This window comes from Apodemus sylvaticus, chromosome 17, assembly GCF_947179515.1.
Source record: "Apodemus sylvaticus chromosome 17, mApoSyl1.1, whole genome shotgun sequence".
Lineage (NCBI taxonomy): Eukaryota > Metazoa > Chordata > Mammalia > Rodentia > Muridae > Apodemus > Apodemus sylvaticus.
In genome coordinates this window covers 5,643,305-5,660,983 of record NC_067488.1, presented here as the reverse complement: position 1 = coordinate 5,660,983, position 17,679 = coordinate 5,643,305, and the positions used below count along the sequence as shown (strand labels likewise).

General features: G+C 46.1%; 1 protein-coding gene and 1 pseudogene across 2 annotated transcripts in view; both read left to right on the top strand.

Moving 5' to 3' along the window:
• Ncald (neurocalcin delta) overlaps positions 1–17,679 on the top strand; it is a 445,096-nt gene that overhangs the window by 37,877 nt on the left and 389,540 nt on the right. The gene's annotated exons all lie outside the window — the stretch shown is intronic.
• LOC127667500 (pre-mRNA-splicing factor ISY1 homolog) lies at positions 3,309–3,893 on the top strand (annotated as a pseudogene).

Genomic DNA, 17,679 nt, shown 5'->3' with positions numbered 1-17,679 from the left:
CTCTTTGAGAATTGTTATGTAAGGGTTCATGATTCACCGAAGAATGATAGCCTGGACTCAAATAGTATGTAAAAACAACGAGTGTATTATTCTGTAGAAGTCCAGCATGCTGGGGTCTCCTATTCCAAGATGGAGACAACCAAGTGAGCTTATAGGCCAGCAGATTTAAAGCACATCGGGGAATTTCGGGGTAGGTGAATTTTATCTTGCTCCATCTCTAGGGACATTCCAGAACCATTGCTGGGGCATGAAGGCTGAAAACTGTTGCTGGGGAAGGCTGGAAACTGTTGCTGGGGAAGACTGGAAACTGTTGTTAGGGAAGGCTAGAAACTGTTGCTGGGGTAGGCTGGAAACTGTTTCTGGGGAAGGCTGGAAAGTGTTGCTGGGGAAGGCAGGAAACTATTGCTGACCCATTCCCCTTGCTTCAGGCCAGGTGGTGGGGCAGCTCTGGTGGCTGGGCAGTTTCTGACTAGGTGCCTGGGACCTGGGTTGTTTGCTTGTTTGTTGTTTGTTTGTTTTCTAGGAACTGACTTGCCTGGGCTTGCCCAGTTCTCAGACCTATTCTGTTGAACTGCCAATCTGAAGGCTGTCATGGAGTGAGCCTTCTCAGATCCCTTCACTTAGCAGAGTATGAAAAGTAAAGAACTGAATTGTGTGGCATTAAACATGCTTCATTAAACAGTGTTTATTGGTGGTCCTTCTGTGGTGGTTTGAACCTGCTTGGCCCGTGGGAAGTGCTACTATTAGGAGGTGTGCCTTGTTGGAATAGGTGTGGCCTTGTTGGAGGAAGTGCATCACTGGGGGAGGGGTTGAGGGCCCCTAGTGCTCAAGCTCTGCCCCTCCCCCACCCCGTGGGAGTTAGTCCTCTCCTGGCAGCCTTCAGATGAAGGTGTAGAACTCTTAGCTTCTTCTCCAGCACCATGTCTGCCTGCCTGCTGCCATGCTTCCCACCATGATGATAATGGACTGAACCTCTGTAAGTCAGCCACAATGAAATGTTTGCCTTTTAAGAGTTGCCTTGGCCATGGTATCTCCTCACAGCAGTAAAACCCTAACAAGACACCTTCTCTATACTGAACATTACCCAAATGTCACAAACACCAAGAGTATGAGGGACAGGGAGCCAAATGCTGACACTTGAGGAAGAGTAAACACAGTTGGGAATTTGGGCAATGTGTGGGAAAATGTCAATAGACTTGAGTTTTGGAGTTTTGCAGAAGACTTAGCAGTCAATACTAAGTGAGCTGGGTTATGCCCCCAAACACCAGATAGGCTCACCTATTGATGGCCCTGGATTGAAAGGCTTGTGGTGAAAGGGTATCTGGGTGATTTGGAACCAAGGAATACCATAAAAACCACACCACACAACCATGAAAGAGATTTTCTGAGGGAGTGGAGGCTACAAAATAGGGGAAATATGGCAATGGTGGAAGCGTGTCTCCTTGGCCATTAGTGAGGGTGGTATGCCCAACACTGTTCATAAGAAACAAGTCAAGAATGAGAGGTTATCTGTATCAGGGCAACTGACAACAAAACAGGAGATGCTGGCACCTCCTCCAACAAGGCAGGCTCCTGTGTGATTCCCACTGCGAGTTCCGCTTCCTCTATGGAGGCATTTACACTTATCTTTTGAATGGAATAGTTATCACTAGAGGGTTGAGGAGCTTATTTTACACAGAGACTAGAGATAAGAATGGGGAAAAGGGAAAAAAAATTCCAAGGAAAAAAAGAATACAAACAACCTAAGATGATCTTAACAAGATAACTTTAGGTTGGTATTATAGAGCATTAAGAGAGGCTCTCACTCTTTGAACCAAACTATTGCGCTAGTGATACAAATGAGACGGGGAGAGAACAGAAATCATTGGAAGTTAAATCTATGAGAAAATGAATAACAACAAACAAAACAAAACAAACAAAAATCTCAGAAAGGAGAACAGAAAGACCCCTGGGTAAGGGGATAGAACATACAACAGTGGGGGGGGGGCATTCTAACTGGATGCCAACTAATGGAGATTCCAAAGACAGTAAGCAGGAGCAAAATCAGGAGTGGGGAGGGGGAGGAAGTGGGCTCCATGGCTAAGAACACTTGTTATGTGAGTATGAGGACCTGAGTTTGAATCCCCAGCATGCTGTGCTGCTGTAACCACAGGACTTGGGTGGGGTAGGGTGGAGACAGGTGGATTCTGAAAGCTGGCTGGCCTGTTAGGGATGAGTGTCTATCTCAGTGAGAGCATCTGGCTTGGGCAGTAATGCTGAGAGTGGTGGAGGAAGACCCTTGATGTCCTGTTCTAGCCTCTTCATCCATACATTTAAGCACCTAAATACACACATATGCACAGTTACATATATGCACACTTAACTGTAGGTTATTTCTCAGCTGCCGTGAAATGAGTCAATTTAAGCCAGAGTAGATTATATTAAAGGCAGGCTGATTGGGAAGATGCTCTCAGGTGGGTGAATTTACTGCCTCCAGGGACCAAGACCAGGGAGGTCCTCATGGAGAGATTGGGGCACAGGAGGGTGGGGGTGGAGAAGGAAGAGAGAAAGGGTGTGCACACTGACAGAGAAGAGGAGAAAAAAAGAGAGAGACCAAAATGTCTGGATTACATAGGGAAGAGCCTCTGGGGGAGGGGCAGCCCAGCCCGTGGGCTGGAAAGTTCAAGGTTGGGGGGCAGGGTATGACAGGGAGGGACTGAGGGGTGCTGGGAGGACCCCGAGGCCAGGCTGCTTTGATATGTGAAATATGCACCTCAGTCCATTGTCCTGGTCCAAAACCAAACACTAACAAACTAAGAACTTTCTGAAACAGAGGCATAGTCACAAGATAGGTATAATAAGGTAGTCATGACAACCTAGTCATAACCAGCAGCTCATATAACCTTTTAAAACAGAGGTAGGGTTGCAGGATGGTTATAAACAATGTTTTGAAATGAAGACGTGTTATGGTTTGTCTATGCTTGGCCTAGGGAGTGGCACTATTTGGAGGTGTGGTCTTTTTGGAGAAGGTGTGGCCTTGGAGTAGGTGTGTCAGTGTGGGTGTGGCCTATAATACCCTAATCCTAGCTGCCTGGAGGCCAGTATTCTGCTAGCAGCCTTCAGATGAAGATGTAGGACTCTCAGCTCCTCCTGAGCTGTGCCTGCCTGGATGCTGCTATGATCCCTCCTTGATGATAATGGACTGAATCTGTGAACCTGTACATCAACCCCAATTAAATGTCGTCCTTATAAGAGTTGCCTTGGGTCCATTCTCGTGGCCACCTGCCTTGTTCTGGGCACCTAAGCACCTTGTGTTGCCCTGAGGCACCATGGCCCGAAGTGCAGAAAAAGCCATGACTGCCCTGGCGAGATTTCATCCAGCTCAGCTAGAAGAGGGAAAAAAGTAAGGAGTGGAGGAGACCTTTCCTTGCTTCTGAATGCACCGAGTTACCGAAAGCAGTGGAGACGTGGAGATGGCGGATCATCGGAGAGATCGCCAAAGAGCTGCTCAGGTTCAGAATGCCGGTTTAGAGGAATCCTGAATTCGAGACCTGAGAAATGATAAAATTAATAAGCTGGTAAGGGAAAAAGGACCCTGGGAGGTCCGGATCAGGGAGCTGGGCCGTCCTGATTATGGAAAAGTTGGCCCCAAGATGCTGGATCACGAAGGTAAAGAAGTCCCAGGAAACCGAGGTTACAAGTCCTTTGAGGCAGCAAAAGATTTACCTGGTGTTTAGAGAGCTATTTGAGAAAGAACCCCTTCCTCCCGGAAAGACGCGTGCTGAGCCATGAGAAGGCCATCGATTTTTGAATACTATGGTTACCTGGATGAAGATGATGGAGTTATTGTGACCTTGGAACAAGAGTGTGAGAAGAAACTCAGAGCTGAGCTGATGGAAAAATGGAAAGCAGAGAGAGAGAGAGAGAGAGAGAGAGAGAGAGAGAGAGAGAGAGAGAGAGAGAGAGAGGCGTGCCTGTCAAGGAGAACCGCTTCACCTTCCGCTGTCCTGTGGACAGGAGTTTTGAGTTAGCAACTTTATTTTTATAACTTGTTTCAGATAAAGGTAATTTTATTAAAGGATTTTAATAAGAAAGGAAAAATAATGAGTTGCCTTGGACATGGTCTGTTCCCAGCAGTAAAACCCTAAGACAGCACGGTTACTGTTTCCTGGAACAGACGGGATAGAACCATTTGTAGGTAAGGTAACAGGTGGAGCGTAGCCCAGTCCTGGAGAGGCAGAGGTTTCATCATAAACAGGAATGAGCAGTTTGTCTTTATTCTAAGATGGCTTTCAAGCCCAAGATGGAGGCAGGCTGGTTCTTCACTCAGATTAGATCCAATCGATATGACAAGAACTCATGTCCTCATGTAGTCATGAAACTTTATACCAGAGTGAAGAAAGTCTTTTGAGCTGCTAGAGAGACAGAAATCAGTTTTCCAAGCAACACTAGACTTCGCCTTGGTAGGAGCGCTGGAATCCGGGTCAGGGCAGATCATTGCCTGCAGCATTTTAGGGTAAATTGCTTTGGCTTAGAATTCTGTATTCCACATTCTTCAGAAAACCAGCCAATGCAAAGCAGGAGTAAAGACATTTTCATTTTTCACACTTTGCAATGGCATGCACTGTACACTGTCCTGTGATACAGAAGACACCGGCTCTCAAGTGCACGCTGCACACTGGCCACCCTCCAGGTCCTCCCCTCTCCTACCTGCCCCTGCTCTTAGTCATCATCTGGACAGTTCTGCTTTTATGTGCATGTCATGTACATGTACGGCTTTACATGTCTGTGTAATGTCTAAATGAGAGAGCATATACTACTCTGGGTCTGGCTTAATTCTCATTATGTGGTCATCACTGATCACATCTGTTTTCCTGTAACATACATAACTCCATTCTTATATAAGACTGGAAACGATTCCATTGTTTACTTATACCACATTGTCAGTAACGAAGACATTTTCAAAGCTGCTTGGTTGAAAGCTTTTTCTTCCTGAGTTCAAGGGCCGTGTAGACAACCCTGTCTCAACAACAAAACAAAATAAAAACAAAGCAAACAACCAAGGCCCGAAGGAAATGTAGATCCTGTTTCAATATAAGCACTTCTATGTAGCTCGGGCTACCTTTGACCTTGTGACCCATACCTCGCATGTGAGTTCTGGGAGAAGCAATTGCCTATTTGATGTGTGCATCAAGCTCCTGGGATTTGGATGAAATGCTCTTGGAAGAATGTTTTCAAGGAAAAACAAAGAGAAAACTATGTAAAACAGTATCTGTAGCAGGAGGAGTTTGAGTCTTAGGGGGGAATTTTCAGGATGCACAAAGCTATGTGACAGTAAGTGAATGAAAAACAAGGCAAGGACAGATGGGGAATGCACAAGAAAAGTCATCCAGGGTCGTCGGGGTATCTTCACGGAGAGTGCTTCCCCAGGCTGTGCTAAGTACATCCCGCCAGGGTGGGAGTCATCAGCTGACACTCAGCATCACAGACACGAGAAGTAGCTGTGGATGGCTTTGTTTCATACACACTGAAAATCACACTCAGGTCCCCGGGCTCCTTCCCCGGGGCTCATTCCTGTTTATGGTTAGGTTTGAACCAGGGCTGTCTGGGTTCATGGTTATTGCAGCAAGAATGCTATACTGAGCAGCCATCCGAAGGTGATATTCCTGTGTAGATATGCACAGTGTGAAAATGGAGGAAGTCTCACAGCCAAACACCGTATCATGCCTAGTTTTTAAGTGGGTGCTAAGGATCTGAACTCAGATTCTGTGCTCGTTTCATTCACTGAGCTAATTTTTAAAAAATATACAAATGCATAAGCATTAGTTATGGTAATTAAATAAAGACTAAAAAAATGAAAGGACCCTTTTACATGTGCTGGGTAGAGGCAGTTTGCTTACTTGCTTAATTTCATGACTGTATCTACCTGGCTTGGCTGTTCAGGAAAGGTATAGAATGCATGTTCTAGAATGCTTTGTTTATTGCAAAAATAAACCTAAATCATGCTGACGTGCCTTGAATAATCAATTGTTTATGGATTATTTTAAGGGAAGGAAAGTGTCTTCTTGGCTTGAGTTTATAGCTTTGATTAGACTTTTGAGAATCAAGGTTGTGGGCCAGTCCACACTTTAGAGCTGTGTCAGGCTTTATGAGTTCATAAGCAAAGAAGACCCTAGGGTGAGATTCATCTTGGGTGAGTAGTTAGTTATTGTCTTCTTCTTCTGCAATTACTGGGGGGAAATCACTGCTAATACAAGGAATGAAATGAACTGACTTTCCTTTTGGCCTCCTGGAAGTGGGGAGAGTGGATGCTTAGAGACCCTTGCTCAGGGTCAATCTTGACTTTGCTCTGCTTCTTCATTACATTATTCAGCGTGGCCCAGGGACAACGTGGCCCAGGGACAACGTGGCCCAGTGACAATGTGGCCCAGGGACAAACAGTCTGACACTGAACCATGGCCTCAGCCATGGAGTCCAAAGTTGAATCAAGAAGAGATTCTACAGCCCAGCACCACTGTGCCCTGTTGGGGAAGAGAATTCTGCTGCAGAAACAGATGCCTGTTTAAGAACAAGCTTCTAGGGCTGGAGAGATGGCTCAGCGGTTAAGAACATTGACTGCACTTTCAGAGGTCCTGAGTTCAAATCCCAGCAACCACATGGTGGCTCACAACCATCTGTAATGGGATCTGATGCCCTTTGCTGGTGTGTCTGAAGACAGTTACAGTGTACTTAGATATAATAATAAATAAATAATTTTTTTTTTTTAAAGAATAGACTTCTGCTTAACTCTGTGATGTCTGGAGAGTATTTGATTGATATTTTTATTACTACTACTACGATATAGATGCTGATTTCTTCACTGCCTGGTATAAACAAAAATGATTCTAGGATGACTGAGGAAGTTCGAATGTCCCGTATTCAGCAGTATCCTCTGTGGAGGATGCTTTGCGGCTATGAGAAGTCTGAGCATTTGACTGTTTGGAATGGAAGTAGAGGTACTGAGGGGGGCGAGGCACTTTGCCTTGTTTAGAGAGACACTACAATTTGTATCTGTTTATGATAGAGACAGAGACTCATATCTCAGTCACAGAGCTTCTTAAATAACTGTCCAACGGATGTGACAAGGACTCCTGTCTCAGACGGAGACCTGAACTGAAGCATGACAACAATAAGTACGTTAAGAGACCCTTTTATTGCTTCTGTTCTTATGTTGGGCCTGTACGAGAGGCCAGAGCCTTCTGTCTCCGAGAATGTGATAATAAACAATCAGATAAACAAACACGCAGGTGTCAGCCCTTGTCCGAAGGGCATTTGTCTCTTTGAGCTTATTATTTTAAATAAGCCTTCTTCTTTGTTTTTGCTGCTCTTAGACACAGGTCTTTCTAAAATCATGTCTTTCTGTTGGACGGTTGGATGGACAGAGTTAGAACAGGGGCCGAGGGCTGAGCTGGGAGCCCGAATGCAGTGCAGATGAACAGGCTCAAGTGTTCTGGGCACCGTATTGCAGAGGAGAAGCACCACCAGTAGTTTGGAACATTTTCCCGCAAACCTTTTCTATCACTAAAATGTGCCCCACATCTGGGACCCTCAGGCCCTCTCATGTTCGCAGACACTTGGTCTTAAGGTCTATAAAGCAAGCGGGCAGCCTAGAGCTCCCTGAACACATGGTGGTGTAGAGTCCGAGAAGCATCCATTTAGTGTGACCCATGCCAGCCTCAGTGTGTCCTTGGGATAGCGCACGTTGCTGGAGCTCCAGTCCCTTACTGACCATCGTGACACTCGCCCATGGACTTCTGTTTCCAGAGCCCACACATAGGCTCTTTTATGGGCAGAAGGAAATCCCCGAAGGCTCCCCCTTTGATGGGCAGGAATACTTGCTCTATTCCCTCTTCCTACCCAACCCAGGCAAGAGTGCTTGACTCCTGTGGGGTTGAGTTCCTCGAAGTTCAGTGACCAATCCTAAGAGGAACCAAACCACTGGCTGCTCAGGTGCCAGGATGCAGACCTGCTGTGGCACATCTGGCTTGTCTTCTCCTGTCTCTGCCATCTGCAAGAACCAGCTGTACTGTTTATTGTTTCCAGCCAGTCTGGAAATGAATGCTTATAGGAGATTGTCAAAGTGAGCCTAGTATTAGGCTAGGAAGGTCGGCGGGCGTGAAAGAAAGCCATTCGCTTGGGGTCCTACAGAATAATGGAGCTCTGAAGGGAGACGTAAAATTACGAACGTTGCTGCCTGCCGTCAGCTCACTGTTCCATTAACCTTTCACGCGAAGTCACTGGAAGAGATGAATTATGTTTCCTAGGTAGAAATTCTTTCTGAGAAGGTGGGTGGTGGCCCAGATCTATTTTTATTAAAAAGGTTGGCAGGGTTCAGTAGAAAGGTTCTGTTTGCAATCAGGTCTTTCCTTGCCTTTGACGGTGGGATAATTGGAGGCAGAGGAATCAGTAGCTTGTCCCGTCACGGCAACATGTCACTGGGCGGGCTCTGTGATGCTCAGGCAAGTTTGCCATTGTCCTTGTCTTCATTTTTCTCACTTCCCTAAATATGATTTAATGAGTCGTGGCGCGATAGGATTTCCTTAAATGCTGGCAGATTGCGATATGTGTTCGTGTGCGCAAAGGGAAAGTAATCCTATTTATTAATTATGCTCTGCAGTTAATATTCCCTTACAACTGTCAAATGACCAGCTTGTAGGAGGCGTGTGAGGAGGAGATGTGCAAACAACAGCGGTTGTTGCTATAGATAGGGCCGTGGCTGGTAAGCCCAGAATCTTTGAGGAAATACAGAGGGTTCTTTTTCAAGTGTTATTTAATGAAAGTAAGCTCTGGGCAGCAGGGATGGTTGATTTCCCTTTGTGGAGAAAGAAGGCTGTCCCACAGGGACCAGTTGCCCAAAGAGTGGGTTCCTCACACAGGTGCAGACTCTTCCATGAGAGGAAGGACCAGTCCTTTCTGTTCTGTCACCTCACTCTGGTAGGGACTACTTCTGGGAGGCCATGGACCGATGTGAGCCCGCCTGGCCCTTCACAACATCCCCTGTAAGGTGGGAATGCAATGGCTGCCCAGCTCATGTCTCCCGGCTGCGATTTGGGGACTAGAAAAGGGACAGATAGCAGGAGGCGTTGCAGGGTCTGATCTAAGCCTGTGCTCAGGGCTGTTGGCTGCAGAAAGCGTGGCAGGTAGATCAGAGAGAGAAGTTTGATAGCGAGGACCCAACAGGAAACCTGCCAAAGGGAGGTCTCGCTACAGGCGGAGAGGCTGTGAGGCAGCTAGACTTACGGACAGAGAGACAGGAGATGGGTGGAGACAAAGCTGCGGTCTGCGCAGGCCAGACTTCTCTCTCTCTCCTCTCTCTCTTCTCTCTCTTCTGTCTCTCTTCCACTCTCTCACTCCTTTCCCTAGCCAGCCTCCTCCAGCAGATCCAACACGGCCTCCAACCTTGCTGTCTTTGACCCACGTGGTCTAGCCTTCTCTACCGTTTAGAGATGCCGAGACTCACCTGCCTGCCTTGGCTAAATGCTGCCCTTGGCCAGTCAGCCAGCCCCCGCAGTGGGGAGTTAAGGCCACACTCTGAAAAGCAGAGCAAATGAGTCAACACAGTGTTGACAGGTCAAGAAAAAGACCACGAGGGAACGAGACAGAGAGCCCTAGAAGGACAGCGTGCTGTGCCACTTAGAGAACTCAGTCAACGGAGGCTGCAGTCGTGAATGCCAATCAGAGCATCAAGGCAGAGATCTGAGGAAGGATGACTTCAGGCAGAGGGGACAGCCTGGGGCAAGGCTCAGAGCCAAGGTAACTAGTGCATTGAAGGGACAGCCAGAAGCCAGAGTGACTGGGGCAAAATGCACAGAGATGTGACAGCGTTGAAGGTCTGAGAGAGGTTGCAGGAATTCACAGAAGGACTAGCAGGGTGTTCTGGGAGGTGTAGGTTTTCACCTCCTAGGAGAAAGGGGGGGGGCAGGGATTGGAAAGACCTTAACCTGGGGACTCGCAGTATCTGCTTTGAAGGTTGCTCCAGTGTCTGTGTGAACAACAGGAGACAGAGGGCAAGAAAGGAAGTGAGAAAGCCAGGTCGGAGGCGATTAAAAGAACTCCCTTGAGAGGCAGCAGTGGCTTGGCCCTGTTGGTGCAAAGCATCCGTCAGGATGTTGCAAAGTTTGTGGGTGACTTGGATGCTGAGGAGGAAAGGATATATCAAAAGTTGATGACAGAGCTCTGCCAGAGGCACTGCTGCATGGGGTTTTCATTTACACACGGGGAAGATTGGGAAAGCAAGAGCAGACAGGCAGGGGATTGAATTTGTACGGTGGCTGGATTAGGTGTGTGACGCCAACCGGAGAGCAAATGACGTCAGACCGCTGCTTTGATGTGTGATTCTGGAACAGGGGCGGGGCTCCTGGGGAGTAACTATTTCTATAGTGCCTAGCTCCAATGACCTGGAGTGTATGCTTACAGAGCAGAGAAGCCTGGAGCTATTCCCTAATAGATTTAAAGATGTGGTGATCTCCAAAAGCAGATCAGAGTGGGCACCAATATGTAGGAAGACCAGTTCCAGAGAAAGTGATTAGTGTCTGTCTTCACCACAGCACAGAAGGCGCCTTCATGTCTGCTCTGGCCACTTGTCCCAGCCAGTGGTGGTGAGCCTGAATCGTCTGTCACTCAATCAGATTTTGTAGGCAGAACCAGATTTCTTGAGAAAGGGCAGAGCTAGGATAGGCATTCTAAAACCAACCAAAATACAGCTGGTATTTGCCATCAGAGATCACTTCTTGCTGAAGATTGGATGTAAAATGGCCCCACAGGCTGACATACCACTAGATGATGGTCCTGTTTGAGGGGATTGTGCAACCTTAGGCAGTGGGGGTCTTATTGGAGGAGGTGGGGGGGTCACTGGGGAGCACAGGCCCTGGGACTTATAGACCAGCCCTTTTCTCAGATGTTATTTCTGGGCTTTTTTGGTTGTCTGTTAAGATGTGAGCCAGCAACACTGTGAGCTCCTGCTACCTCAGGCAGAAGCAGGTCTGCCACCTCAGGTAGAAGTTGGTCCTACCATCATGCCTTCCCTGACACTGTGGCCAAAATAAGGGCTTATTCCAAAATAAGGTTTGGTCACAGCTATGAGAAAACTCACTCAATGTATCCTCTATATTATCTTTTAATTTGTTGAATTTAAAAAGGACTTATAGATATTCCATCTGACTCTCCTTTCCAAAGAAACTTAGAATGCCTTGTCCCATAAATACCAGAATTTCTTTCCATTATTTTGGGTACCAGTCTTGACAATGTCCTTTCCATGTATATGAACACAGACTACTCCCAATACTCCAAATATCTGTACCCTGTAGAGAAGCCTTAGAGTGAATGACCATCATATTCCTGATAGTCCATATTCCACCACATTATCATATTCCTGGAAGTGGTAAAGTGGTCTGTCCAATGTGTACAAGTTCTTCCAGATTGAGCCTTCCATCTGAAGATCCCAAAGCACCCAAGACAGCCACATGAGCAGCTTCTCTCAAAGGAAACAGGGAAGGGCTGGGGGAGGATGCTCTTCTGTGGTTCGGTTAATAACCACACCTATTCAAAAACCAAAGCATAGATTATCTGAAGAGGAAAGCCGTTGCTGTTTGTCACACGGAATAGAACCCCCTCATCAGCATCCGCAGCTAAGCTAAGTCTCTCTCCTCAGCACTTGAGGCTCAAGCTCAGACACCTCAGTGGGGTTTCCCAGTTCCACTGTACCTCAGATGACACCAGAACTGGTTTATATCCATTCTCTGTGTTCAGCTTACTGTGAGAGCTGATTTCTCCCTGAGGAGTCACTTTGAGCAGGATCCAGTTCTTGTCCATGAACCGTGGGTAGTGGAGTTGACCTCTCTTCCTCTGATGAGTGAGTTTGGCACCCTTGAACCGCTGTGTGTCAAATACTGTGCTGTTGCAAAATTCTTCCTTGGTCAGCGGTCCAGTCCTTCCTGCTTTATTTTCAGGAGGCATCTTGTCTGGGCCAAGGGCAGCAGGTGGTCCAGCCTTCCTGGGGGAGGGTGAGACTGGGTTTCCTGTCTGCAAACCTCTGTGGCCTTTTATTAGCTTGTCCTGGTGATTAGGATAATTCGACTGTGTTCTCTCCGCAGAATATCTCACAACTTAGATAGTCCAAACACTGGGAAGAGACGCATAAAACCTCTCAAATCTTTCCAGTAAACACATTGTGTATGTGTGTGTGTGTGTGTGTGTGTGTGTGTGTGTGTCTGTTCATAGGCACGTATGTGTTCATGCAAGTAAAGATCAAAGGGCAACCTTGGGGGTCAATAGGAGCTGGCCACTTTGGGTTTTTGTTTGTGTATTTGTTTCTTTTTTAAAAATGCGCTTGTTATAGGAACAACAGGCTGACAAGTGAAGACTCTGTAAATTCACCCTGAGAACAATTCAAGTCTGCATAATTTGAAAGGGAAAAGCATGCTATTCTTTCACAGTAAACAAAACTCAGAAACTTCTTTCTAATGGTTCTGAAGGCTAAGAGTCAAGATGGCGGCCCCAGCACATCAGGCACCGTGTGAGTGCTATCCTCATGGTTCATGCACACTGCCTCCTCGTGCTGTCCTAGGTGGTAGATGCTGCAAGGGTGCTAGCTCTCTAGAACAGGGACCCTAATTCCCAACCACCTCGAGGAGGAGGCCACTCCTTGCAATGCAGTTGTTGTGGGATTAGGTTTCACCATGAAATGGGCCTATACATTGAGTCTGAGGCCTGTACACTCCTCATGGCCCAAAAGTCCTATGAATGATATCGGAGCAGATGGCCAGACTCAGCCCTCACCACCTGCTCCTCTTCATGTAGCTTGGCTGATATGCAGTGGAGACCATACCATTTTCTCCCCATTCAGTTATAGCCACCTGGTCACAATCCACCATGTATTTATTCTTTCAAGAGAGTCTTACTATGTAGCTCTTGAACTTGGTAATCCTCCTGCTTTAGCCTCCCTAGTGCTGGGATTTTAAGTGTGTGTCACTACAGCCAGTTCCCTAGTTATATCTTTCATGGTGTGATACTCACTGTGAATAGCCACCTTCTTAAGTGTGCCCATTTTTAATGGGGACTGATCTGCATCAGGACAGCAACGGGCCCAGTGACAAGCACAGATTTTCATCTTACATCACAGCTAGAGGTGGCAAGGTAGTGTAGTTCTGACCTATGAAAAGCAAGCAGAGGCCCATGGTGCAGTCTCACCTCTGTGTTTGTTTCTTTAGCTAAGAATGCAGTGTTTGTGGATGGCAATGTGGCAGCCTTCCTATAACGCTGTGGAAGGAGGTCCCACAAGGCCTGGTGCAGCGGGGTGGGCGTGTTTCACAGACTATAATGCTGTGGAAGGAAGTCCCACAAAGACAGATACAGCGGGGCGGGCGTGTTTCACAGATGGTCTGATGGTAGTGGGCGTACCTAAAACTGATTTAAAGTTCCCATTTTATCTGTTACAGCATATATTTCCCACAAGCTTCAAGTTCTTCACAGAAAGCCATAGGTGTGCACAGCTTGTGTGTGTGTGTGTGCTTGCACATGTATGTATATGTATGTGAGCAACAAGTACCCTGCAAAATAAGAGCTTCCTCACTGGAAGTTCAGGCTCTGAAAGCTGCACAATGGTCAGGGCTGTTGGCTGTGAACTTACTCCTGAGCCGCAAAGACCACCAAAAAAATATTTATGTCACCAATGCGGCCTCGGGGCAGAGGCTTTCAAGGGAATGTAAATAATGTAAGCAGAAAGTTAAGTCCTGTTTCTAGGGGTTCAGTGTCACTTGTCACATCAAGGTCACAAACTGCTGAGATGTGTTAACGATGTGGAGGCCTTTACTGATGAATTTTCCCTAAGAGGTGAACAGACAGGACAGGAGCCTGCAGACCCCAGGCTGCACCTCTGGGCTGTTTCCTCCGCCTACCTCTACTCAACCCTCAGCACCAGAGTCCCCAGCTCTGGAAAACGGAGAAGAGACTTTGCCTTCTGTCACCTGGGCCATGGCTAAGAGGTGGTTTGCATAGTCTGGTTTCTGACCACATACATGTCAAATCTTACTGTTCCTCTGCTGTGCCTGATCTTCCATTGTGGCCTCCTCAGGCTCGCCACAGCATCTGGATTTCCACCAATGGTAAAGAACTCCAGATGAGTCTCCACAGAGGATGATGGCAATAGCCCTGTGGTCCTGTCTACCTGGGGAGAGCCCAGTTAGGCTACCCTGAGGAAGGATTGCAAACCTCATCAGTCTGTCCTGTAAACACTTGGACTCAATGGCTTCGTATCCAGATCCTCCAAATGCCCATCACAACGCTGATGCCACCGGGGTGAGGCAGAGTACGCATACGGTGGAAAACGACAGTGGAACGAGGTAGTCGATTGAATGATAGACAATTGTATTACACAGCTGCCTTTTATACAGTTACAAATAGTCCTGGGATTCTGCCCAGGGATGTAAAGGACTCAGATGCCTTAGGAAAAGTTCCTGGCCGTCAGGGTAAAGGCTGCTTTGCATGCTGCTGTCAAGGGAAATATGGGCAAAGTGCCCATCACTCTCTGCTTAATTCGAACGCTGCCTAGCAAGTAGAGAGAGATTTAAAAAGAATACAGCCAGTTTAAAATTCAGTTTATCCATGCTATTCTTTAAAAAAAAAAAGTGATATCCCTAAAAGTACAAAGAGGAAAAAAATTAAAAGTATTTCTACCATTTGGTACATTTCCTTGAAAAATATAGTCTGTGCATATTTAGAATATATTTTCTAAAAGAATGTATATATTCTATAATATTCTCTATATATTTTTATATGAATTTTAAAGTAAAGTATAAGATTCTAATGTTCTAATTGTTGGATATTTTGATTATTTCAATGACATATCTATATCAATATCTCTATCTATATAGAAATATCTCTAAATATCTTTTGTACTAAATATCTTTTGCATTTGTCTTTATGATTCTTTTTTCTTTATTATTTACATAATAAAATCCTAGGATAAATTCCTAGTAGTGAGTGAAATTATCGAATCACAAAATTTTAGGGCTGTGTAGAATCTTCCACATGACAATAGGTTGCTATCCAGAAACTGCACACTGTGTATTCTGGGAAGGAATGTGTGTTTTCTCACTCTCTAAAAATACACACTAGGATTTTAAGTCTTTGGAATCACATAGTGGGTCTTCCTGCTTATGCCTGGGATGGCTGTGAGGCTCCAGACCCTTGGCTTGCATACCTCTGTAAAGTGATGATCCTCTTGCCCTGGGAAGGTTTTAACCAGACAGGTTTTAATTAAGGTGATTCATTTTCCCAAATGCACAATGCTCCTTAAATGGATTATAGTTCTGTGACTTCTCCCTCCCCCTTCCTTCCTTCCTTTCTTCCTTCCTTCCTTCCTTCCTTCCTTCCTTCCTTCCTTCCTTCCTTCCTTCCTTCCTCCCTTCCTTCCTCCTTCCTTCCTTCTCCTTCCCTCCTTCCCTCTCCCTCTCTCCTTCACCCTCCCTTCCTCTCCCTCCCCCCCTCTCTCTTTCTCTCTCTCCCCCCCCCTCTCCTGTTTGCAATTTTCCTGGCCTTTCTTCTCTCTAAACAGAAGAGTGATCTAAAGAACTATCCTTGGCCTTTATTTTTTATTTTATTCTAATTAGGCTGAATCATATGAAAGTATCATTTTTAGGAAGGTGAAAATGGTTGAATGGCAGAAACTTTTGTGTGGACAATCCTGACATGTTTCTCCTGGCAATCCAACTTAAATGTCCTTCTCTCTCTCTAGAACAAAACCTCTTTCCTCTGTCCAGGGTCAGCCAGTATGTAATGTTTAGTGATTTTTCTCTCCCCTTATTGGACCAAATGTGTACAATTTTGCAAAGAAGAGTCTGCTGAGATTTTGAACCAGACTTAGTGGAATGACTTGGTCAAATTGAGAGAACTGAACTCTTCATAATTCACATGTCCAGTGTATTATCCATTTTCTTGTGTTTTTTATTAGCACATCAATATTTTTAGTATAGAGGTTTAGGCAGTAGAGAAGCTCAGGCAGTGTAGTTTATTAACGATATTCCTACCTATTTGATTTTTGAAATGTGCACGCTGTAGGTGTGCTTGTATCCCATGTGTGCGCAGGTCCATGTACTCACTGAACCCGGCGCTTGCTGTTGCTATCGGTCTGGGCAGCCGGCTAGCTCTGGGCCTCCGTGGCTCTGCCTCCTCCACCCCCACCTCGCTCTCACCTGGTTCTGGGGACCAGTATTCTACACCTCAAGCTTTCATGGCAGGCTCTCTAAGCACTGACACATCTTTCCAGATGCCCCTCTTGGATATTTTTATTTTAAAAAATGCCACTGTTTATTGTATTTAAAATTTTTTTCTGATTGCCAGCATGTAGAGAAATAGCATATTTTGGCATGCCAACCCTAATCTCATTTCCCTTCCTAATTCATGTCTTAGATCATTCCCCTTCTAGCACCAATTTCCCTCTTTCCCACCATGTTCCGTGGTTTCTCTGCATTTCTTTCCCCCCTGCAGACTGTAAGCTACTCGAGGGGACACACTTTGAGGTTAACCTCCAGCATGACACTCAACATGGAAAACGTTGGCACTGGGCTTGTCTGTGAACGATGATAGGGAAAGCGATGGAATTAAATAGCAGTTTAATTGCAGCCTGATCAGTAAACCAACCAGGGCAAAGAATACTGCTTGAAATTGTTTATTTTTATTTCTTTATTTTGAGTTGTTACATCTGGATTCATGCCTCTGTTTGTGGCTCTCAGTGTGATGTTGACATACATTGTATTATCATTATTTTTTTCTATGCTCTCTTGCTAGCAGTTTGAGACCTCAAAAACAGCAGTGACTGTATTTCCCATAGCACAGAGCAACCAGATCTGCACTGACTTCAATCCCAACTCCCCAAGCTTCTGTTGGTGTAGGGAAAAAAACAAAACAAAAAATAAACAAACAAAATAACCACCACCAAGACCACCCCCAGGCCACCCCCCTGCAATTTCAATATTGCTGGAGTGAAGCCCTGGGAAAATCTCAGTGCTCAGCCTTAGAGTCTAGCAGGCGGTGTTATTTTTAGATTTCTATTATGCACTTGGTGTTTGTGAGTAAATCACATGGCGGAGGGGGTGTAGACCTGTGTGGTGGTTGGTGGTCCTGTGTCCTGTACGCAGGAACCTTTGGTCCTGAAGCTCATGAGGCTGAGGCAGCTCCTGGGCAGCCTCAGCTACAGAGGACAACAGGGCTGGGGGAGAGGCAGGGAAGTGGGGTGGATTTCCGCTTTTGGTTGCAGTGACCATTTTTCTTCTTTTTTTTCTTTTTCTTTTTTTTTATTCGATATATTTTTTTATTTGCATTTCAAATGATTTCCCCTTTTCTAGACCCCCACTCCCCGAAAGTCCCATCAGTGGGAGGGTCTTGGCAGCTTTGTCTCCTGGATAGGGGCGTCCTCCCATTGTTTGTCTGCAGCTGTAGGGTGCAGGGGAGGCAAGTCGTGAAGGCAGCGGGACCCCCAGCTGGGCCCTCAGGCTATGGGCTCCCTCCTCTTCCGTAGTTGATCTCTCTCTGTCCATTAAAGTCCTGACCTATAGATAGTTACATTCTTGTGATTGAGTCGATTGAGAAAACTTGGGAATGATGAGACCATGATGGCCAAGGGGAAAAATCAGAGTGAATCTCTTGGTGAACTTAAGTTCAATA